A 9,540-nucleotide genomic window follows, 5' to 3' on the forward strand; every position below is an offset into this window, starting at 1 on the left:
GAGGGATATCAAGGCACAAAGGTCTACAATCTTTATAAGCCCTGGAAAAGGGAACACAGTGAGATTCTCTCCCCTTCCCCATGTGGAGTCTGTACTTGTTCCTCAATAAATCTCCACCTGTGCTATACCATCTTCTGTCTGTGGATTCATTCTTCGACTCTGGCGGAAAAAGAATCCAGGACGTCCTGCCCAGTCCAAAAATTCTGCTTCACTGGGATGTCTCAGCCAGTCAGCAGATCTGAGTGTGTTCTACCCAGGGACCCTGCTGGAGACAGGCCATGACATCCTCTTCTCCTGGGAGGCCAGGATGGTCATGTTGGGCCTGAAGCTCACGGGCAGGCTGCCCTTCAGAGAGGTCTACCTCCATGCCATTGTGCAGGTGCCTATGGCCGGAAGATGAGCAAGTCTCTGGGCAATGTCATTCATGCCCTGGATATCATACAGGGAGTCTCCCTACAGGGCCTCCATGACTAGTTACTGAACAGAAATCTGGATCCCAGTGAGACGGAAAGGGCTAAAGAAGGGCAGAAGGCATACTTCCCGGCGGGGATTCCCAAGTGTGGCACCGATGCCCTCCAGTTTGGACTGTGTGCCTACACATCCCAGGGGCATGACATAAACTAGATACTGGGATACTGTAGCTTCTGCAACAAGCTCTGGAACACCAGCAAGTTTGCCCTTCATGGCCTTGGCAAGGGTTTCGTGCCCTCAGACACCTTGGAGCCTGGAGGCCACAAGAGCCTGGTGGACTTCTGGATCTGCAGCCAGCTGACTTCAGGCTGTGAGTCTTAGCAACCAAGGTTTCCAGGCCTATGACTTCCGGCTGTCACTACCTCCCAGTACAGCTTCTGGCTCTATGAGCTCTGTGATGTCTGCCTGCAGTGCCTGAAGCCTGTGCTGAGTGGGGTGGGCCAGGTGACCACTGAGTGCGCCTGCCAGACCCTCCACACCTGCCTGGACATTGGCCTGAGGCTGCTTGCCGGGAGCCAGTCCAAGGTCACCTCTCTGAGAAAGGTTGTTTCCCTAGGTAGGGATTTTCCCCTGAAGTTAGGGAGGGAATAAAACCCCCTAACTAAGTGCCAGGCGGGTAATTAATCACTTTAACTACGAACAATCATGCTTAAGCTACATAATATTTACTCCCTGGAATGGAGATAAGAAACGCCCTAACCTTTGGCATAGAAATTGATAGGATTAAAATCAACTGGTATAAATACAGATGTAATTCCAGACCAGAACTTGGCTGGAGATCCTGGCTAGGCTGCTGATCAACTGAAAGCTGTCTCCATGTCATTCCTTCTTCGCCGACTCCGTCCACACCTTTGGGGACCCCTGGACCCACTGGGGTTGGACCCCGGCAGCTGCTGTCACCATTCATGCCCTTCATGTCTGCCACAGAACCCCCTAGCCTCTGTGTTACCCCTTCCCAGAGCCCTCAGAGTGCTTCTAGAAGGACCCTGAGGCAGTACTGGCCTTGAAGCTGGCCCTGAGCATTGCCCGAGTCTTGGGCTCCTTGGGTGCTGATTAAAACCTCATTTGGACTCAGTCTGACTGTTTCCTGGAAGTGGCCAATGAGGCTACAGGTGCCCTGGCATCGGCAGTGTCAGGCTACGTGCAGGCGCTGGCCAGCGTGGGTGTGGCAGCTGTTCTGGCGCTGGGGGCTCCTGTGACCCAGGGCTGCGCTAGGACCCTGGCTGCTCTGTACCGGCCTGGGAGCCAGGCAAGCTGCAGGTCAGGCATGGTGAGGCGCAGCGGCAGGCCCAGCATCTGCAGGAGTGCAGTGCCGCTGTGGGCTACCCAGTCAAGGTGCCCCTCGAAGTCCAGGAGGCAGAGGAGGCCAAGCTCCAGCTGACAGAAGCAGAGCTCAGGGAGATGGCCTAGATCTCTCTATTTCAGAAGATGCTGTGACATACTCCAGCCTTCATAACCCCTGTGGTCTCCTGGGGGGTAGGGGGGCAGCAAACAATAAATATTTTGCCACCAAAAACAAAAACACAGTGGCTAGATGTCAATGTCTGGAATGGGTACATGAGGAGTCCTTTGGACCAATTCCCTCTGAAACAACCATAACTGGTGAAAATTATAAAAATAACCACCATTTAAAGTCTCTTAAAGTTGTCATAAAGACCTCCAGCCTGCTTACCTGCTAATTGCTCATATGGCACTTGGGCTATTTCCCCATGTAACTCCAGCCCTTGCATATCACTAAGCCGTTCAAAGACCCCTAGTTCTTCTGCATATCTATAAACTGCTCTTTTGCCTACTTTTCCTTTGTACTTTTACTATATAAGCAACTGGCTTATGGTGGGGTGCAGGGCAGATTTCTGAGGCTGACCTGCTGTTCTCCCATACTGCCTGCAGCACTGGAATAAACACCCACATATGATTCAACCCTGTCTCTGCTTCATTGGCTCAAGTAGTGACAGGCAGCATGGACCCACTGTTTGTCTGGTTACAAGCTCAAAGGTAGAAACTCACATGAGACATAGACCTTGTGCTATTTCCAGCTCCCTCATCCTATGGAAATGTACCTGTTGCAGCTTTTCAGCTCCCCTGTTCTATGTAAATATACCTTCTGCTGCTCTGTAGCCCTGCGCTTCTTCCATGGTCCCCTTAATTTCTAAAATTTCCTAAACCTGTCTTTTCCACACCTAAAAATTCCTGTTTTAATACTAAAGGAGGCAGAAAACACAGGGGAGATATCAGGGACACGGTCAAAGAAATCCCTGGTAGAAGCACTGTCATCTCAGGATGACTGTGTGCATGCCCACGACTGCACCATGTGAGGAGGGACAGCAGAGGTTGTGCACTGGAGGACAAAGACACCTCTCTTAAACAGTCCAGTCAAGGCACTAAACAAAGAGGCTAACAGCAACAAATCAAGCTCCAGAGAATGGTGAAGCAACTCATTGCCCAGAATTGATACAATGTATTATTACTTAAAGTATTCAGTTTTCAAAAAAAAAGGGGGTGAGGGGAGAGACATGGGAAAAAAACAGCAAAGTGTGACCCAAGCCAGAAAAATAAGCGGATAAAATAAACTTGGTGGGAGAGATTAGATGTGTTGGGTTTAAAATCGTCAAAGCAGCTTTTATAAAATGCCAATGAACTAAAGGGTGCTATGTTTAAAGAAGTAAAGGAAGCATGATTACAATGTCTCTTCAAATAAAGAATACCAGTGAAGCCCTAGCTAGTCTGGCTCAGTAGACAGAGTCAGCCTGTGGACTGAAAGGTCCCAGTTTCAATTCCAGTCCAGGGCACATGCCGGGTGTGCAGTCTCGATCCCCAGTAGGGGGCATGCAGGAGGGGCCAGTAAATAGCTCCCTCTCATCGTTTATGTTTCTCTCTCTCTCTCCCTCCCTCTCTCTCTTTCTCTCTGAAATCAGTAAAAAATGTATTTGAAAAAGAATACCAGTGAAGATATAAAATTTATAAAAAAGAACTAAATGTTTATTCTGGAGTGGAAAAGAACAGTAATTGAAATAAACAACAAAAAAATGGACTTGAAGATAGATTGCTAGTGAGGGGGTGTATAATAATGAAAAATGAACAGACTCTGAGAGAAATGTGAGATTTCATTAAGCAAATCAACATACATGTAATAAGAATATCAGAAAGAGGAGAGAAAGGAGTAAAAACTATTCTAAAAAATGACTGAAAACTTCAAATTTGATGAGAAATATTAATCTATACAACCAAAAATACAATCTTCAATATGATAAACACAAGAAATGCATACTCATATACATTATATACAAATATTAAAATCTAAAGATAAAAACTGTTGAAAACAGTAAGAGAAAAATGATTTGTCATAGAAAAGGAATCCCAATTAAGAAAAAAGAACCCAGCTATTTCTTAATAGAAACAACAGAGTAAAGGCAGCAAAGAAATTCCAAGCTAAATAAAAGCTGAGAGAATTTGTTAGTAGAAGATCCATTTTACAAAGACTAAAAAAAATTATTTAGGTTGGACCCTCCACCCTCCTATACATACACAACAACAACAACAGTAAAGATAATTGTGTGATTATAAAAGGCAGTACAATGCATATTTCTTCTTTCTTTTTATGAACTAATTTTACAAGCAATTCTATAAAGTAATATGTATATATTTGTAGTGTTAGGCCTAAAACACTTAGAAATGTAATCTATTTGATAAAAATAATACAGCACAGTTGAATGAAATAAAAAGTGTATTGAAATAAGGAAATTCCACCAGGTTGTAATTCACATCAAAGCATAATAAAATTAAGAGAACAAGATATGGGAAAGAAAAAAAGGTTAATATAGCAAACTATAAAAAAATATTTGTCTCCCCTGCTCCCCCAAAACATAGTAGTTAAAATCTTCTCAGTTTAAATGTTAGAGCTACAAGCCTCCAAAACAAACAAAATACCCACTGATTATATTTTTTTTCTGTATCCCCATTCCCTATTCATGGAGAAGGGACTTAGTGACTTGGCTAATTTCAGATTCAACTTCACTTCTTCTACCAGCCAAACCAAGAATGACAATGGAGACTGTCTTGTGTTTTCTAGAAGGAATGTTAATTGAAGTACAGCCACTGAAATTAGGGAAGAAGCATCTTACCCATGAGGGGAAATTGTTCTTTTAGGGTTATTCTGAGGAACTGAGATGCCCAGAAATCTGAAGACAGCCTTGAATGTTATGAATATTTTTTTCAAAATAAGATTGCTTCTGGTACCCATTGCTTCTGGTACACTATTTTCGCACCTCCAAGCCCACTGGGTGCTTCTGTGCACACAGAGTAAGGCAGCTCGGTCTGGAAGAGGGCTGAATGACTTCCTAGACAAGATGACAAATGAGTGGAGTGTTGAGGGATTCACAAGAGCCAAATAGGATGGAGATACTTTTTTCAGGCAGGGAGAAAAATGGGCAAAACGTCAGAGATATGAACAAACATGTGCAAGAGGTAAGATATGAGGATGGAAAAATAGTTTATCTTTGCATGCTTCTCAAATTTAGGATACCAACCCCAAAGTAATGATACTTCAAGCTAGAGATTGATATTATCAGATTAATTAATTAATTTATTTTTTAAAATATATTTTTGATTTCAGAGAGGAAGGGAGAAGGAGAGAGAAAGAGAAATATCAATGATGATAGAGAATCATTGATTGGCTGCCTCCTGCATGCTCCCTACTAGAGATGAAGTCCCCAATCTGTGCATGTACCCTTGACCTTCCAGTCCACAAGCCAATGCTCTATCCACAGAGCAAAACCAGCTAAGGCTGACATTATCAGATTTAAATTGTAGAAGATTATAGAAGCAACATCATACAGCAAAAAATGAAAGATGGAGGAAGAATCATTCAGGAGTCTGTGACAATGACTCCAATGATGTGGTGCCATGCTCACAAATCTCCACATTGTGTGTAGCAATAAGCCTGCAAGTGTTCATCAAGAGCTCACTGTCTCTAGGAACCTGGGCCTGATAACTCTGGAACTGCAAATAAAACTTAATTTCCTAAAGTTTGTCTTTTTATATTATATGTTACATATTATGTATGATTCTTGTTGAATATGTGGTACCCCAGGAAAAAGTAATTATTATTTAATTAATTTAACATGATCTATATTTTAATTACTAAATGATTATTATTATAGTTCAGTCTTTTAAATTAAACCTATTAGAAGAAAATATGAGAGAGTAGGTAGAAAAATATACCTACCACAATTAATGCAAGGAGAACAAAAATTTATTTATTTTTAAATGTGTTTTTATTGATTTCAGAGAGAGAAGGGAGAGGGAGATAGAGATAGAAACATCAATTTTGAGAGAATCATTGACTAGATGCCTCTTGCATGCCCCCTATTGGGAATCAATCCCATAACCCAGGCATGTGCCCTGACTAGGAATTGAACCAGGACCTCATGGTTCTTAGGTTGACTTTCAAACACTAAGCCACATTGACCAAACCCGAAATTTATCTTAAGTAATAATTTTAGTAATCTATATGAGAAATAGCTTCAGACTTACCAGAAATTTTTCACATGTTTGAATCTTTTATGTGAATCACCTTCCAGCTTCTCTATGGAGAATTATGTGAACATTTCTTGCTAATTGATAGAATGATTTTAGTCAGATCTAAATTCAGATCTAGAAATATGATGGACTTGTAATTGTATCTTATTTCTTACATGCAAAACAAAAAAAAGACAATTGTTAATAAAGAAACATTTAAGCTTTTGTTTAAAAATGTTTGTAGTTCTTAGCAGAAATTCATTTCAAATCATGCTGGAAATAACAATTCTTACATATCACAATCTGTAAGAGCAGTTGCTGCACTAGAAGATTATGTTTTTAACATTTAAAATATTTCAGCTTATTTTCATTTTGTTCATTTCTTTGTGTAAATATTTTGAGAAAGAACATATTTCATAAATTGTTTGTATTAATTTTGAAACAATAATGTCACAACTAAAGAAAGCTGATGACACTTTAACTTTTATGATTTCCAAGGAAAATTTTTATAATTTATGTTTTCATGAATTTACAATTGTGTTTCAGTAAACTGCTATTCACCTGCAGACATTCAGATACCACTAAAATGTTATTATATGTCTAAATTTTAGAGTTCATATTAAATTCTTTGTTGAGTTTTATTATGCAAATACATTAATTTAGGACTTGACTGTTATACAGTTGGTCATAAAATGAGTAGGTTATAAAATTTGATTGTGAGAACAAAGTAGAGAACCTTGCAAATCACAACTAGAAAGCCAGGTTCAAATTTTCTATTCCATAAAATAATGGAACAAGAATTCAAACTATGTAGATGTCCACTCAAATTTTTTTTTCAAGTGGAAATAAAATGTGTAGGTTTTGAAACATATTACTAATGATAGCTTAAATATTGCTGTATTTTGTTTGCATTTTCTTACATTTCAAAAATAGAAAAGAACATCTGTTTTTTCAAAAACTAGAGGCCTGGTGCATGAAATTCGTGCACTCAGGGGACCTGGGGTCCCTCAGCCTGGCCTGCACCCTCTTGCAGTCTGGGAGCCCTTGGGGAATGTCCATCTGAAGGCTTAGGCCCACTCCCCACAGGATTGCTGCTGCAGAGGGGGGAAAGGCTCCTGCCACTGTCACTGCACTCACCAGCCATGAGCCCAGCTTCTGGCTAAGTGGTGCTCCCCCTGTGGGAGTGCACTGACCACCAGGGGACAGCTCCTGTGTTGAGCATCTGCCCCCTGGTGGTCAGTGTGTGTCATAGTAACTGGTCGTTCTGCCATCAGTCTGAAACCAGTTCTCCAACATCCCCTAAGGGTTCCCAGATTGTGAGAGGGCACAGGCCAGGCTGAGGGACCCCACTGGTGCACAACTGGGGCTGGGGAGGGACATGGAAGGTTGGCCAGATGGGGAGGGACTGCAGATGGGCTCCAGGGCATGTCCAGCCTGTCTTGCTCAGTCCTGATTGGCTGGACCCCAGCAGCAAGCTAACCTACTGGTTGGAGTATCTGCCCCTTGATGGTCAGTGCATGTCAGAGTGACTGGCCAACCATTCGACTGTCTGCCCCCTGGTGGTCAGTGTACATCATAGCGAGCAGTTGAATGTCTTTAGCATATCGTTAGCATATTACACTTTGATTGGTTGAACGGCCAACTGGATGACTGGACACTTAGCATATTAGGCTTTTATTATATAGGCTAGGTAACTGTGTAGGGCCTATAGAACTTTCCTGAATAGATTGTGTGTGCATAATAGAGTTGATTGGCCTTTGACATTCATTCCTAAAATTATATTTTCAAACAAATTTAAGATTTTTCTCACCCTTCAATATATATTCAGAAAAGATTATTGACTACATAGAAAAATGTTTTTCATAAAGAGTATCTTTAGTAAATTACATTGACCAAATGTTTGACTTAGGTTTATTCTGTGGCCTGAGCTAATTAAATCTAGTGTATTCAATGTGACCCATGAGCATCAAAGTTATTAAAACTGCTTTGGGAAATGACATTATTCATATCAAAAGTGGCCATACAGACAAAGCCTTATTCTCATGGTATGATCTATTATACATACAATTATATTTGTTCAAAGATTTACAAGTAGCTAACCCCAAATTGTGATGTGCTCTTAAAAAGAAGAGGCCATGTTAATTGTCACACATTTAAACAGGAATGACCCCCCCTTTTTTTTTTGCTTCATTTATTGAAATGTTCTATTTACTGATATATTAATTCTTTAAAAAAAAGAGAACACAGACTTTAAATGTTATCTTTAACTAGTAAATATACATCTCTAAATAGTAAATTATATATTTTTAAATTATCTTTATTGTTTAAAGTATTACAGATATCCTCCTTTTTTCCCCCATTGACTTTCTCCAATCTGGTCCCACCACCTCCAGCCTTCACTGCATTATTGCCTATGTCCATAGGTTATGCATGTATGTATGTTCTTTTAAATTGTTACATTATGTTATAAATATATTTAAAAATAGTTGAGAAAATCTGAATCCATAATATGAGATGAATTTTAAATATCCCTACACAAGTATCACAACTGTTTGTATAGATAGACATTAGGAATTTCTAACTTATTCCAATGTGTAACTGATTTAAAAATCACTTATAATTACTATATTTTTAGATTATTTTTAGTATACTTTTTCATCCTATTGCAAAGGCAATGAAAGAATAAACTGTCATATCTATGAATAAAAAAATTAAAGTGAAGCACCTACTTTCTTTAAACTAACAAGTTGTGAGTTGTAGAAAAATATATATTTATATATGTAACTTTAATAATTCAAACCTTTGAAACAGAAACAAATGCAGCAACAGGTTATGCAGACACTACCTCATCTCTAGAATATTGAGATAAATAATCTACACATTTATAAATCCCTGTTTGGATACAGCTGACTGTGAGTTTTCAGCTTAGAATGGTTGGACAGTGATTTTGCCCTAATTCTGATTAAAGTATTAATCCTTGTCGCTCTACCCTGTTTTGTTTCTATAACTTCTGCCTTCCACATCAGGACACACTAGACTTGTTATGTTCTTGGATTAGTGCCAATGTAGTGATTTCAGAGCATATCATATATGCATGTGATATAAGAGACATTGGCCTACCAGACACTCATCCTTCACAGGTTTCAGCCGAAACCCACTTTGTTCAGGATGCTTCTCCTCCAGGAAGAAAAATGTGGGTGACCTTCATCTGAGTTGCTGTGATAACCTATACTGGTATTTACCCATCTAAACCAGGTTACAATGTCTAGTGACTGTAACTGTACTGGAGGATTATATGAGTGGGATTTCTCCATTGCTAGAAGTAGGGTTTATGGGGTGCTGCTAGAATAAGCATTTCTGGAGGCCCCCACAGGAGGAGAATGAGGTATGGGAAAAGGCTTTATTTTTGTTGGAGTTATATACCTTGGGTCCAAAGTCCCATGTTCCTTAATCCAGTCCTGAAAAAAGGTGTAGCTGGGGCTCCCACAGGGTCAAAAGCAGTGCCAAAAGCAAGGTCAGTGTCCAGAGTTTCTGTTCCATGGTGGAGCTGAG

At 40.3% G+C, this 9,540-nt stretch overlaps 1 pseudogene; it reads left to right on the plus strand.

Annotated features, from left to right (window-relative positions):
• Nucleotides 1-1,908, plus strand: part of LOC102754294 — a 4,801-nt pseudogene extending 2,893 nt beyond the window's left edge.
• The last annotated feature ends 7,632 nt before the right edge of the window (nt 1,909-9,540 follow it).

The sequence above is a fragment of the Myotis davidii genome, unplaced genomic scaffold (genome assembly GCF_000327345.1).
Source record: "Myotis davidii unplaced genomic scaffold, ASM32734v1 scaffold24, whole genome shotgun sequence".
Classification (NCBI taxonomy): domain Eukaryota; kingdom Metazoa; phylum Chordata; class Mammalia; order Chiroptera; family Vespertilionidae; genus Myotis; species Myotis davidii.